A 15371-nucleotide genomic window follows, 5' to 3' on the forward strand; every position below is an offset into this window, starting at 1 on the left:
AGATGGTCCTTTTTCTCTGAGTTTGGTTGCCCCGGGAGCAGGCAGGGATGCTAAGCCAGCACACCCCCTGCGCAAGGTGGCCTGCCAGGGGATGCCCCAGCCGTACTTTGATAGATTGGGCACTCGCGGTCCGTTAAGGGATGGACTGCTTGGCCAGCCCCAGCTGTTGTTTCAAGCAAAGTGCTTCCACCCCGCATGGACCGTCCAACTCGAGGGCCTGCTGCCTGGCGGGAGACCCTTCACCCTACCCAGCAAAGCAAGGGCCAAGCGGCCCCCAAGTGGTCTGACCCGAGCAGAAGGGGTCGGGTGGCGCCAAGCCCTTGGATGCTGCTGGCCAGCAGGTCCGAAGACCCTGTGCAACACGCTGTCACCCCTCTCTGCCCAGCACATTTCCACCCCCTTTTGTACCGCTCAGCACATTTCCACAGCAGCTCGGAACGACCGTTCCGAGGGTTGCCACCGCCACCAGGCTCTGGCACCCCTACGTATCGCTCAGGCTGCCCCTCGGCCAGCCTCTCCCTCCCGGGGAAAACGGCTGGGCCTGCCGGTGCCCATGCGACCGCACCTTTCCACACCCCTCCAGTGAGCCCTCCCGCCCAGGCGGGTTGGCTCCTTCCCCTGCCATGCTCCCGAGAGTAAGGGGTGCATGAAGGTTGCCAGTTGGGGAGATGGGCACGCGGCCCAACCCCGTCAGCAGGTGCGGCTAACTGGTTGATCCTGCCAGTAGCATATGCTTGTTTCAAAGATTAAGCCATGCACGTGTAAGTACATACGGCCGGTAGAGTGAATTTGCAAATGGCTCATTAAATCAGTTATGGTTTCTTTGATCGCTCCATCTGTTACTTGGATAACTGTGGTAAATCTAGAGCTAATACATTCCGACGAGCGCTGACTTCCCGGGATGCACGCATTTATCAGACCAAGACCAATCTGGGCTCGCCCGGCTGCTTTGGTGACTCTAGATAACCTAGGGCAGATCGCACGTCCCCATGATGGCAACGATACATTTGAATGTCTGCCCTTTCAACTTTCAATGGTACTTTCTGTGCCTACAATGGTGATTACGGGTAACGGGGAATCAGGGTTCGATTCCGGAGAGGGAGCATGAGAAACGGCTACCACATCTAAGGAAGGCAGCTGGCGTACAAATTACCCACTCCCGACTCGGGGAGGTAGTGACAAAAATACCAATACAGGACTCTTTCGAGGCCCTGTAATTGGAATGAGTACACTTTAAATCCTTTAACGAGGATCCATTAGAGGGCAAGTCTGGTGCCAGCAACTGTGGTAATTCCAGCTACAATAGCATATATTAATGTTGCTGCAGTTAAAAAGCTCACAGTTTGGTATTGGGATCGAGCTGACGGTCCACCGCGAGGCAAGCTACCGCCTGTCCCAGCCCCTGCTTGACGCCCCCTTGATACTCTTGACTGAGTGTTCTGGGGGTTGGAAGCGTTTACTTTGAAAAAATAAGAGTTTTCAAAGCAGGCTGGTCGCCTGAATATTTCAGCTAGGAATAATGGAATAGGGCTACGGTTCTATTTTATTGGTTTTCAGAACTGGGGCCATGATTAAGAGGGATGGCCAGGGGCATTCGTATTGTGCCGCTAGAGGTGAAATTCTAGGACCGGCGCAAGACGAACCAAAGCGAAAGCATTTGCCAAGAATGTTTTCATTAATCAAAACTGAAAGTCGGAGGTTCGAAGACGATCAGATACCGTTGTAGTTCCGACCATAAACGATGCCGACTAGCGATCCGGCTGCATTATTCCCATAACCCGCCGAGCAGCTTCCAGGAAACCAAAGTGTTTAGTTCCGGGGGGAGTATGGTTGCAAAGCTGAAACTTAAAGGAATTAACGTAAGGGCACCAACAGGAGTGGAGCCTGCGGCTTAATTTGACTCAACACGGGAAACCTCAACCTGCCCTCACATGGAAAGGATTGACAGATTGATAGCTCTTTTTCGATTCTGTGGGTGGTGGTGCATGGCCGTTCTTAGTTGGTGGAGCGATTTGTCTGGTTAATTCTGATAACAAACGAGACTCCTCCTTGCTAACTAGCTACGCGACCCCTAGCGGTCGGCGTCAACTTCTTAGAGGGACAAGTGGCTTTCAGCCACACGAGATCGAGCAATACCAGGTCTATGATGCCCTTAGATGTCCGGGGCTGCCCGTGTGCTAAACTGAACGGATCAGCGTGTGTCTACCATTCGCTGACAGGTGCAGGTACCCGCTGAACCCCGTTAGTGATAGGGTTTGGCGATTGCAATTATTTCCCATGAACGAGGAATTCCCAGTAAGTGCGGGTCATAAGCTTGCGTTGATTAAGTCCCTGCCCTTTGTACAGACCGCCTGTCGCTACTACCGATTGGATGGTTTAGTGAGGTCCTCGGATCGGCCCCGCCGGGGTCGGCAACAGCCCTGGCGGAGCGCCGAGCAGACGATCAAACTTGACTATCTAGAGAAAGTAAAAGTCGTAACAAGGTTTCCGTAGGTGAACCTGCGGAAGGATCATTAGCGGCGGAGCGGCTCGAGCGACCGACGGCACCAGCCCAAAGCCCTCGGCCGCTTCCTGCAAGCATGCACAGTAGGCACAGGGCCCCTTCCTGCCCTGGCGCGCCCCGGCCAGCGGAGCGGTCCGCAGCTGCATGGGGCGCTCGGGTGAGGACCGGGACTTTGGTGGGCCTCTTCCCCTTGGGGAAGGCATGACGGATGCGCAAGGGACTGGGGACGGGGGGCCGCCCCCATCTCCTGTCCCTCTCCGAGATGGAACCCAAGCTCACCCGGCATGACTCCCAGGGGTGGGGGGGAACCAAATGGCAGTGTATCCTCCAGCTGATACCACCCCTCCCTCGAAAAGACCCTGGCGCGCCGGGCCCTCCGCGCCCGAGTCCCGGGTTTCGAGCAACCTCGGAGCAGCCCTTCTCGTGCAGCAGGGCGGCCTGGAAGAGATGGGGCCAAGCGCCTGTGAGAGGACCCCGGCTCCTCCGGTGGGAGGCGTGCGGGATGGGGAGCCGCCTGGCTCTTCTATTCCAGAGCCTCCAACCTGGGTGAGGGTGGTGGTGGGCTGATAGCCAGCCGCCAGCATGGCTCCGGCCACCCGGCGACGGACGGCTGACGTGCAGGTGGGGAGACCCTCCCTCGTTGCCAGGTACCTGGTTCAAGCTAGTCCCGTGCGGCCGGGCCGAGGGGTTTGAAGACTCGTGTGGTCCCTTCTGGGTTGCCCCGGGAGGGACCGGCGGCTGTGGGGCTGCCTGCTCTGGGAGCCCCCTCCCTCGCTCCCCTGGTGGACTCCCAGGCTGAGTGCCTGGTAAAGTTTTTTTTCTCCCAACGGTGCAGTCTGACTCCCATAGGGGAAGCCTTGAACGGTGCGCCCGGGCCGTCTCGCCGCACGGGCTGTGGATGGACGGCGTTGCCTTCCTCCCGCCTCTCCTGCACCCACAGATGGGCAAACGTTTTCAAAAAGTTGCCTGTGACTCTTGGCGGCGGATCACTCAGCTTGCGAGTCGATGAAAAATGCAGCTAGCTGCGAAAATTAGTGTGAATTGCAGGACACATTGATCATCAACACTTCGAACGCACCTTGCTGCCCCGGGTTACTCCCGGGGCTAGGCCTGTCTGAGTGTTGCTCGATTGTTAATCATCCTGGGGCTTCCCCGGGACCCGGCTTTGTCCCCCCACAAGGTCAGACCCCACGATCACCCGTGGCTGGGTCCCTCTCAGGGTCCTGCCGTGGAGGTACGCCACCGGCGCACCTAGCCTCGAGAAGGGGTCAGGCGATCGGTCCGTCCCAGGGTGCCTGGCTGCGTGCCTCGCATGGCTGTCTGTGGTATCCCACTGGCTACCCGCGCGCACAGTTCTCAGGCACCCACCTCCGCGGCCGGCTTCCTGGGGAGGGCGAAACTCCTCCAGAAGCTCCGGCAGGGGGCTGGCCTTCCCCGGCTCCCACTTAATGCTCCGGCATTTTCTTCCGACTACGACCTCAGATCAGACGTGGCGACCCGCTGAATTTAAGCATATTACTTAGTGGAGGAAAATAAACTAACCAGGATTCCCCCAGTAACGGCGAGTGAAGAGGGAAGAGCCCAGCGCCGAATCTGCGGCGGGTGTGGGAAATGTGGCATAGAGAAGACTGACTCCTCGGCGTCGCTCAGGGGGCCCAAGTCCTTCTGATCGAGGCTCACCCCGCGGACGGTGTTAGGCCGGTAGTGGCATCCGGCGCACAGGGATCGGGTCTTCTCGTAGTCAAGTTGTTTGGGAATGCAGCCCAAAGCGGGTGGTAAACTCCATCTAAGGCAAAATACGGGCGCGAGACTGATAGCCAACAAGTACCATAAGGGAAAGTTGAAAAGAACTTTGAAGAGAGAGTTCAAGAGGGCGTGAAACCGTTGAGAGGTAAACGGGTGGTGTCCGTGCAGTCCACCTGGAAGATTAGCCAAGCAGGTCGGTGGCCCGGGAGTTCCGGATCCCCTCCGTGGGACCGGCGCCCGGGACCTACCCGACCCCCCTCAGGGTGCATTTCCTCCGCGGCAGTGCACCAAGACCGGCTCTGGGTCGGCTGGGAAGGCTTCGGGTGGCAGATGGCCCTCTGCTCTGGCAGAGGGTGTTACAGCCCCCCTGGCAGCAGCTTTGCCGTGTCTGTGAGGCTGAGGGATATTTGACCACCTCTGCTCCCTCCCCAGGGCACCTGTTCCCGGCCGCCCTTAGGGGCGTGCCAGGGCGGTGGAAGGGGGGACGGGCCCCCTGCTCCTGGCGGGACTGTCGACTGGGGCGGACAGTTCTCAGTGCACCCTGACCGCGTTGCCCCGCCCTGGCTGGGAGGCCCAAGCCGGGCACCAGGGGTCTGCGGCGATGTCGGTTACCCACCCTGTGGTAAATAAATAATTAATTACCGGTACTATTTTTGAATACATTGAATAAAACAGATAGCTCAATAAATAAGAGACAGGATTCGAGGTATCTGAGTCTAACAGGCTTTAATCAGGCATAAGGGAAGGGACAGGAACGGGATAGCCTGCACGGAAATGGAATGGATGGCAGCTGCAACGTCTAAGTAACAGTACAAGGTATATATACATTACAATTTCATTCAATACAGTAGGCGTAGCAGTAGGCGTGTACATGGACATGTGATGTAGACGTCACAGAAGTGTCATAAGATAGGCGGAAACACGGAGGGGGCTACCTGAGCAGCTGGGACCTTTAACCTAGTGGTGCGCGCAAACGGGCAATGACGTGTGACTAGGGAGAACTGGGGGCTATGACTTCTGCACTAGAAGAGGAGACTAAAGTCTGCAGGGTCAAGACGACATGTACCTATGGCATATCTGGTATCTTGTGTTTGGAGTACATGTTGATAGAAACTAAAAGCTATCAGGGCAGAGGCTACTTGACTCTAAGGCTGGTGCATGCATATATTCTTCGTGTAATGCGTGTGCTATGAATCTTCTATGAATATTAATACAGTAATTCTCTTGCATGGAGACATAAAGACTAGACTATAGCTGAAGCTGTGTATACGGTTCAGTAGCTAAGGAATGCAAAGACGAGGAGGCTGGACTGATAACTAGAAGCATAACATACTCTTGGCAGACAGGCAGGCAGAGCCAGGCCGGGCCGGGCACCGCGCGGCAGGAAGTAAGTGAAGGGTCAGGGATGCAGGTGGGGGCTGTATCGCTCCTCGGAGCGGCTTCAGAAGACTGGAGCTTGAATCTGGCGTCCGGGCCCTTTTGAGGCCTAGAAACGGGGACAATTCAATGAATTAACGTGTACACTGTAAAACATGGCAACATAGGCCTAATACTCGTTGCTTTCACGAGAACTGGAAACTGACATACTAGAGTTGGACACAACGGTAATTGCGTCTTTAATCGATCATAGGGGGATACATGCATATCGATCATGTACATATAACATAGGATGGGGAACACGTAGGGACATAGAACAAGGCAAAATATAATTTTCCTCATTCCCTCCTTGACCCTACGTTTCCATCAGGAAACATCAATATTCATGATACCATCTATCTGTTCATATAGCATCATTTGCTCGTCTCGAATTGTCTTGGAACGGGACTTAGGACTAGGAATACAAGAGGTAGCACACAAGCCGCAAATCGCAGGGCCACATTGTAAACAGAGGCAGCAACTGAATATGATCATTACTGCTATACCTATAAATGACAATACTTTCCATCCCCAGGCAGATATGATACTCCAGAGCCAACCGGACCATGTCCAGGTGCCTGGATCTTGGTGTAACTGATGGGCAATTTTATGAAGTCTGGTTATAGCTGAATATATAGACGGTGCGTTATTAGGAATGAAAATGCAGCAACTAGATCCGATGACTCTACAAGCTCCTCCTCTATCGGCCAGTATGACGTCAAGGACGAGACGATTTTGGAGCACGACAAATCTCATAGCAGATTGCTCTTCAGTTAAATTACCTAGAGCGGAAGTAGTCTAATTCACTACTGCTTCAAGGGTTCTGGTTAACCTACGTATTAACTTACTATTCTGGACCGGACCTATGAAGAAAAAGAAACCTTTATTGAAGTCTTGATATTGTTCTAGAGCAGTTTCAGTTTGATCGACAATTGGGGACTCAGTCTCCCTTCTATGTCTAACGTGTACTAGATGTGTGTCTCTGTGATAATCAGATGGGGCTAGAAAAAGTGGTGGCAGTAGGAAGGCAATATAACATGTTCCATCCCAATCGAGGGGCAGACGTATATATGCGGTCTGACCACAAACAAAATAAGAATGACGTGAGGCTTTGAAAATAGATTTACCACTGTCACTATACTCGACCACAGTAGTACAATCACTATGTCCTACATGTGCGGAACCATTCTTTCTGACACATAATTCGCCTTTAACTGGTAGTACTGAAATAGCGGGCAAATCTGGAGTAGTATCGGACTGGACATTCAGGACCATGAAATTCGAGGAATAATTACCTAAATCATATACTTCATTTTCTAGATCAGAACCTGTTCTGTGGGGAAAACCTTCCTTGTCTGGGAAACATGTTCGATTCAAAAGGGACATATCAGTTAGGGATGACGTTAACGTGGACCATGCTCCACACGAACCATTGTGTGAAAACGGATAAGGAAAAAGTGGCAGAACTCCCTTCGGTGTCTGGAAAGGGGGAAGTCGACCACACACCCAACAATTAGTGGCATTGCTGGTCTGGTGTGAATAGTGTAACATTCTGATAAATGTGTTATTACGCATAGCAAGACGATAGGATAACTCGTGAGGAGGCAGGTCACTAAATGTGTGCTCTACTGTAACATTAGGAAACATATGTACATGTGAAATAGGAAAACATAAATGAAAAGCATAACTTATGCAGGTAACCATAAGACTCAGAAACATAAAAAATAACAGAGTAACGATGCATCTACTGCAAATATTCTTTTGATAGCGTATTCTCTTAGAGTTTTGACTAACTCTCTCACTATGTGGGTCTGTCTCATACATGTCAGGAACCTGTCTAACCGCTTCACCCGAGAGGGACTTAAACAATTAAACTGTCTGACTTGCTAGACCTCAACTTGGCTTTATACTCCTGCTGCGGAGTTTTCTCTAACAGGGGAAGTTTAGAGTCTGTGTCTGGGCAGTCTTTGAGAACGGGGCAGTCTTTGATAAATGTCTTTGGTCGTAATCCATGGAATTTCTTGATGTGGCTGGTATGTACCCAGCCCTTGCGTCCTTCGAGCTTGACTGCGGTCCTTGTTGTTAATAACACCAACTTGGGTTCCTTCCAGCGGGGCTCCAGCGGACTTGAACGATCAAAATTTCTCACGAGGACGAAGTCGCCTGGTATGACTTCGTGCGGTTTCACTTCGGTGTTGTCTGGAAAAGCAGCGGCGACCTGTGAACGACAAGAGTGTAGGGCAGACATCAAGGAAGCTAGGTAATCTGTCAGCATATTACTGGAAACGTCTGTAATCTTTCGGGGCATAGGTGTACCCCACATATTTGGAGGACGGCCGAATACGACCTCGTACGGGGACAGACCTGATCGGGAGTGTGCAACCATTCTCATATAAAAAAAGGGCAACTGGCAGTGCTACCAACCAATCTACACCTTTCTCTGTGCATACTTTGGCGATGCGGATTTTCAATGTCTGATTATGTCTCTCAACTAGACCAGCTGCTTCGGGGTGGCGTACACAGTGGAACTTCCACTGGTACCCTAACAGAAGGGAAACTTGTTTCATGAGTTCAGAGGAGAATGGCTGGCCGTTGTCTGAATACACGACCCTTGGCAAACCATAGCGGGGGAAAAACTCACGAACCAACTGCCTGGCAGTGGTCGCGGCAGTGTAATCTGGAACTGGATATGCTTCTGTCCATCTGGACAAAGCGCATACAACTACGAGGACATACTTGAAACCTCGACATCGCTCCATCTGAATATAATCCATCTGGAGGACTTCAAAAGGGTGGTCAGGAGGATGGAATCCACCTTGTTCCACCGGGACACTTTTACCTGGATTGAACTGACAACATATCATGCAGGTACGTACTTTCTGTTTGGCGGCTGCTCGTAAATGCTTGTTGAACCAGATGTTCTGGATACTGTCTAACATGGCCTTTTCTCCTAGGTGTACTGGACTATGTGCGGTATTAATAATGACTTGAACCATTGAGTCGGGGAGAAACCATGTGGCTTTTCCCTTCGTCAACCATCCTTGATCTGTCTGGACCCCTCCTTGTTCGTACCATTTCTTGATTTCATCGGGAGTAGCATGTAACTGTATGTCTATGACATCTTGTGTAGGGTCCTTAACTGTCATACAAGTAGTCTGATCTGGAATGAGTGTCTGTGTCGTGTTAACTGGAATGTCTGGAGTCTGAGCTGTAAGCTTGGCTGTTCGATCTGCTAGATTGTTACCCTGGGAAATAGTGTCAGTAACTTTCGTATGTGCCTTGCACTTCATGATAGCGATAGCTGTCGGTAAATGTATTGCATCTAACAGAACTTGAATGAGGAGACCATGCTGAATCTTGGTTCCATGAGAAGTCATAAAACCTCGTTCCTGCCAGAGCACTCCAAAGTCGTGTACGACTCCGAATGCATAACGTGAATCTGTATATATGTTTACTTTCAAGTTCTTGGCACGTATGCAGGCTTGGGTCAGAGCGATGAGCTCTGCTGCTTGAGCGGACAGGGTGTCAATACGATGTGTTTCTATAACTTCGGTTTCAGTAGTCACTGCATACGCGGCTACTAGTTCTCCTGTACTTGTTCTCATACATGAACCATCCACATAAAGTGTCAGGTCAGGATCAGGTAATGCAATATCTGTCAAGTCTTGTCTTGGCTTTGTCATGGTGTTAACAACTTCCACACAGTCATGTGTGGCAGGACTTGAAGTAACTGAGGGTAACAGTGTAGCAGGATTTAAAACGTTGCAGCGTCTGATTTCTATGTGTGGCTGAAACAGTGTCAATTCATAACCTGTTAAACGTGCAATTGTCAAGTGCTGAGTCTGTGTTCGGTTTAAAAGAACTTCCACGGAGTGTGGAACTTGTACTGTCAGGGAATGTCCTAACACTATGGAATCACTCTGTCTGATAGCTAGAGCTGTGGCTGCAACTGACTTGAGGCACGCAGGCAGAGCCTGGGCTACTGGATCTAATGTGCTAGAAAAATAAGCACAGGGCTTGTATTGTCCTGCTTGATCTTGTGTGAGAACAGATAATGCAGTACCATCACGTTCAGTAACAAAAAGTGTAAAAGGCTTACTGTAGTTTGGTGCTGCTAGAACAGGTGCATTACAAAAAGCTTTCTTTAACTCATTAAAAACAAGTGTATGTTCCTGGGTCCAAGGGAGGACAGTCGATGTGGCTGCCTCCTGTGTCGTTAACTGTATCAGTGGCTTGGCTAGAAATGCATACTGGGGAATCCATTGTCTGCAGTAAGAAGTGAGGCCGATGAAAGCTCGTACCTCCTTCTGAATCTTGGGCTGTGGAAGATGCGCTATTAACTGGATACGGTCAGGTGTCAACTGCCTACCCCTCTTGGACAGTAAGTGTCCCAAGTAGACCACTTGCTGGACACAGAACTGAAGCTTTGAAGGGGACACCTTGTGCCCCATCTCGGCCAGGAAATACAAGACTGTCAGTGACGCACGTTCGCAGTCACATTCAGAACGGGCTGTGATCAGTAGATCATCGACATACTGGAGTAGGGCAGTGTCAGTTGGCATGTGAATATTGTCTAGTTGTCTCTTAAGTGCTTGACTGTAAATGCTAGGACTTTCTGTGAAACCTTGAGGAGCTCGTGTAAATTTATAGCTTCTTCCATTTAAACAGAATCCGAAAAGAAACTGGCTGTCTGGATGAATGGGGACACTAAAGAATGCGTTCTTGAGATCAATTACAGTAAAGAACGTGGCTTCAGAATCAATGGCAGTCAAGAGTGAGGAAATATCTGGGACTACTGGGTACTGTGGTATGATACATTTATTAAGTTCTCGAAGGTCGATCACTAATCGATAAACTGGAGGTGCATTTGGATCAGTACGTTTCAGAATCGGAATGATAGGAGAATTACATACATTGGAGTCAGTTTCTACAACTACTCCTTGAACAATAAGCTCGTCAATAATTTTGGATAAGGCTGCTACAGCCTCAGGTGGCAATTTGTACTGTCTGATTCGTGGTAATACAACACCTTGTTTCAGAGTGACACAATAGGGTGTAATGTGCATACAACCTACATCAGTTGGACCTTGCGCCCATAAATGCTGTGGTACATTCAATAATCTTGGATCAAAATCACGTAATACATAATGACCTTTAAAATCTCGCAGGAACAGTCTTACTCCCTCTGGGGAGCAACAAATTATGGCACCTAATTCTTTCAGTGTCTTAATGCCTAATACATTTTCTGGACATGACTTCGTAAGTAACAAATCAGTAGTTCGGGACAGTGGACCAACTTCTAGAGTAACTGGTTTCGATATTTCATTAACAATAGGCTTTCCTGAAAATCCAAGGGAAACATTTCTAGAGCCTGAGAGCGGAGCCCCATGAACCTCGTCATGACTGATGGTAGTCCTACTTGCCCCTGTATCAATCAGAAACTTTCTGTCTTTCCCTAATACTTGACTATGTACATAGGGACCCTCTTGATCTACAGGAATCTCGATGAGAGGCAAGCCAACCTCCCTCTCTAGGCTGTTTCATGAATACGGCTGATAATCTGGATACTCTGACTGTGCATACTGGTACATCTGTTGTGTAACGTGCTGTGTTGCAGCGATAGGCTGCGGTACTGTAACTGACTGTTGTGCGTTCTGCGGTGGCTGGGAAGTCTGTAAAACTTGTTCTTGTCTAGACGGACGCGGTCTCTCTTTAGTCTTACCAGTAGCTATGTTATGTTTCAGAACTGCACATTCGTTTATAAAATGACCTGGCTGTTTACAATAATTGCATGTCCCTTTAACGGGAGCTGTAGGATGACTGGCTTGATTCGGACCCCTCTTCTGACTGTCTTGTGGAACAGACTGTGCAACTAATACTTTCATTTTCGTGTCTTTCATACGTCTTCTTTCATGTTCCTGCTCTTCCCTGATTCTGTTCTGGTGATACTGAAGCATCTGGAGCATTTGTGACGGAGTATTAGCTTGCCAAGAACTCTCGACTTTCAGTACTCGATTTTTAACTTGTGGACTTGAATTCTCGACTAGTTTGGTAACAAAAAGATGTGGATACGATTCACTACTTGTTTTCAGACCACTATTAATAATGAAACATTTCTCGAATCTAGAATAAAAGTCACTAGTATCTTCATCTTGTTTCTGTTTACAGGCTGAGATGGCATCCCAGTCTTCCTTTTTCGTGGCTAGTAATCTTGGCAAGACTTGTATTAACAGTTCGGGCAAAGCTTTAGCTTTATCCCCAAGACCGGTACCTGGTACTCGTGTGTTATCTTCGGCTTCTAATGCGAACCAAACTATCTTATTCTCTCCCACCTCCCATTCCTTTTCTTTAAGTTTTTCATATATGCCCGCAGGCAACAAGACCTTTAACATTTTAATGATATCAGGATACGTGTATTCTCCCATACGGAGCATGTCTTTTAGTTCACGGTGGAACCCTGCTGGATCTTTATCATGACAGGGGATTAACTTCTTCATTTCTAAGAGTTCTATTTTCGTGATGGGGGTGTAAACAAATACTCGTTCTAGAGCACCCCCCGTTGTCCTAACTGGATGTACTTCTCGTAACGGATTCTGTCTATCTATGTAGAATGATTTACTTTCTGGAGGTGAGACGTGAACAAAATGTGGATTCAGAAAAGTTCGGTATTTGTGGCGCTGTTCTAGAATGACACTAATTAAATCGGTACCTAGACCTTTCCATCTGTACTGGAGTAACTCGTTCAATACATCATGTAAAGGACCTGGATCAGAATGCTGAACCTCATACAGTGTGATGAGGTGCTGGATCATATACATACCCACCAGACGTTGCTCGGCTGGGGGCAGTTTCAGGAACATTTGTGCCACGATTTCATCTGGAAACGTGGTAAAATCACTAGTCCATCGGACTGCTGATCGGGCTAGTTCTTGTTCATGCATGGTATTAAGTTCACTATAACCTATTCGTGATTTCAGAATTTTATCGGTAGCTTGGAATACTTGCTCAAGAGAACATTGTTCTGGCACTGGAGGAGGAAAACTTTTCTTGTAATCTGGACGTGAATGTCTGTCGGAAAGTCTAGTTCTACCTACATACGCTATTCTGTCGGGATTCTCGCTGTCTACCTCTTCACTTGAAGAGTCATTCTCTTTCTCGGCTATTTTCCTTGCTTTCTCTTTTTCGTGTATGTCTAGAATTTCCTTACGGATTTTCCTGTACATAGCGTCTATACAATTCTGTGTCTTGTGTTTTCCCTCGGCTATATTATCACTCCACTTTGTCAGGACTTTCATCTTATCTTTATCTTTCTCAGGATGGTCTTGTTCTCTTATTAAACAGTTAATCAAAAACTGTAAAATCAGATGTTGAGTCTCGACTTTTCTGTGTGCCATAGCTTCGTGAATACTTTCTGGATCCTCCCCTGTACGGATAAAACGATATATTCTATCTAGATGGTCCTTCATGTCTGGCAGAGTACCCAAAAAGGTGGTAACTCGTCGTAAACGTACTGAATACAGTATCATGTAATCTTCACCTGGTACTGAATCATATACGCAATCAGTAAGGTATTTCTTGAGGGCTGCGTAAGTAGAGACTTTCGGTGTACGTTGTAACGCTGCTTCTCTCAGCGTCATTCGTTTCGTTTGAGGCGGGGTGGTAGGAGCGCCTCCCGCCGCCCCTCCTGGGCTAGAGTCGTCAGGTAATACCGGACGTGCGGGTGCTGGTAACGTGACTGGTAAAACGGGGACATTTACTATAGGCTGGGCCGGGGGTACATTAACTTGGTCCCCGGGACCAGTGGCTGGAGGAACAGGGATTACATTATTAACAGGGTGCTGAGGTTGAACAGGCGGAATATGATTTGCATATTCTGGAACTGTATCGTCCAAATAGGACGAAAGAAAAATTTCAGCTGCGGTCGGTTTATGACATAGCTTAGTCGGGACTAATGGTGGCGGAAAATTACTGGATGCTTCCGGGGTTGCCTTCGGCAAGCCCTCGGCAAGAAGAGGATACATGCCCCTTATAAGAGCATTTCTCTGTCTGTCTGATTGTTCTGCTCTAACTCGTTCACCTTCTTCTAGAAGTTCCCTTTCTTGGGCTTTTTCTGCGGATTCCCTACTTAATTCTGTTTTTCTGATTTCTTTTTCGGTTCTTCTATGAGATTCTTTGCGCCATAACTCGATGGCATCTTTCTGGGACTGTCGGGCTTTCTTTTTCCATAATGCCTCTTCTACTCGCATGATGCACTCGGCATCCCATGTACCTGATACGGGCCATCTATATTTCTCTTCTAGATCCTTGGTATAGTCGACCCATAAATCTAAATACAATATGGCACTTAAGCCATGCTTATGATACATAAAATGTCCTGGACTGTCCCTAGGCGGGACAGGAACTGATTTTTCGAGTAACCCTTTCCGGGTTCCTATCTGACGTAACTTGGAAAACAGAGGCATTCTAGACTTGAATCCAAACACAATACAATACACGATAAACACAGTAATGAATAGCAAAACAAATCACTCATACCACGACATTGAAAACACATTAAATAACATTAATAACAGTTCGAACAGAATATTACCTGGTACATTTAAAACATAATACTCGGACTTCTCGAGAACAGACTTACTAGAATTACTGGATGCACTGCTAAAACAGTACAGAACATACCGGTCCCATAAAGAGACACGTCAGGACCCGTATCCACCTAAGTGAATACTTCGGGCTGGATCTGTGTACCCAAACCCATCGGACCAGAGACAAATTAATTGACCCTGTCTAGATACTACCCCAGCAACGGTACTCACCGGGCAGCAAGAACGGAAGGCCTCGGACTGGACTGGACTGCTACGACGTCGGACTACGAACTTCGGACTTCAGTTACAGGTGGGCCTCCGGATACCTCGGACCTTGTACTCTCGGCTTGGGCTCTGGTCGGGACTCGCCGCATTCCTCACCGCCTCGTCTGGATGCTGGACCGCAGTCTCCGTCTCCTCCGTGGGCCTGAGGGATACTTGAAGCAGAAATATCTGCACGTGCACGGTATGGTTCCGTCACGGCTGCAGAGGGTCAGGGGGCCTGCGTGGCTTCGCCGGCGCGTGGGGAGAGGGCAAGTCCCTATTCGGGCGCCATTATGTGGTAAATAAATAATTAATTACCGGTACTATTTTTGAATACATTGAATAAAACAGATAGCTCAATAAATAAGAGACAGGATTCGAGGTATCTGAGTCTAACAGGCTTTAATCAGGCATAAGGGAAGGGACAGGAACGGGATAGCCTGCACGGAAATGGAATGGATGGCAGCTGCAACGTCTAAGTAACAGTACAAGGTATATATACATTACAATTTCATTCAATACAGTAGGCGTAGCAGTAGGCGTGTACATGGACATGTGATGTAGACGTCACAGAAGTGTCATAAGATAGGCGGAAACACGGAGGGGGCTACCTGAGCAGCTGGGACCTTTAACCTAGTGGTGCGCGCAAACGGGCAATGACGTGTGACTAGGGAGAACTGGGGGCTATGACTTCTGCACTAGAAGAGGAGACTAAAGTCTGCAGGGTCAAGACGACATGTACCTATGGCATATCTGGTATCTTGTGTTTGGAGTACATGTTGATAGAAACTAAAAGCTATCAGGGCAGAGGCTACTTGACTCTAAGGCTGGTGCATGCATATATTCTTCGTGTAATG

General features: G+C 49.0%; 1 non-coding gene and 1 pseudogene across 1 annotated transcript; both read left to right on the plus strand.

The window, feature by feature from the left end:
• The first annotated feature begins 704 nt into the window (after nt 1–704).
• On the plus strand, nt 705–2516 carry LOC144825427 (18S ribosomal RNA; annotated as a pseudogene).
• A 957-nt stretch (nt 2517–3473) lies between these two features.
• LOC144825695 (5.8S ribosomal RNA) lies at nt 3474–3627 on the plus strand. Its single transcript, XR_013609515.1, has one exon. It is a non-coding gene; the product is annotated as a 5.8S ribosomal RNA (ribosomal RNA).
• Nucleotides 3628–15371: the final 11744 nt, after the last annotated feature.

The sequence above is a fragment of the Lissotriton helveticus genome, chromosome 3_1 (genome assembly GCF_964261635.1).
Source record: "Lissotriton helveticus chromosome 3_1, aLisHel1.1, whole genome shotgun sequence".
Classification (NCBI taxonomy): domain Eukaryota; kingdom Metazoa; phylum Chordata; class Amphibia; order Caudata; family Salamandridae; genus Lissotriton; species Lissotriton helveticus.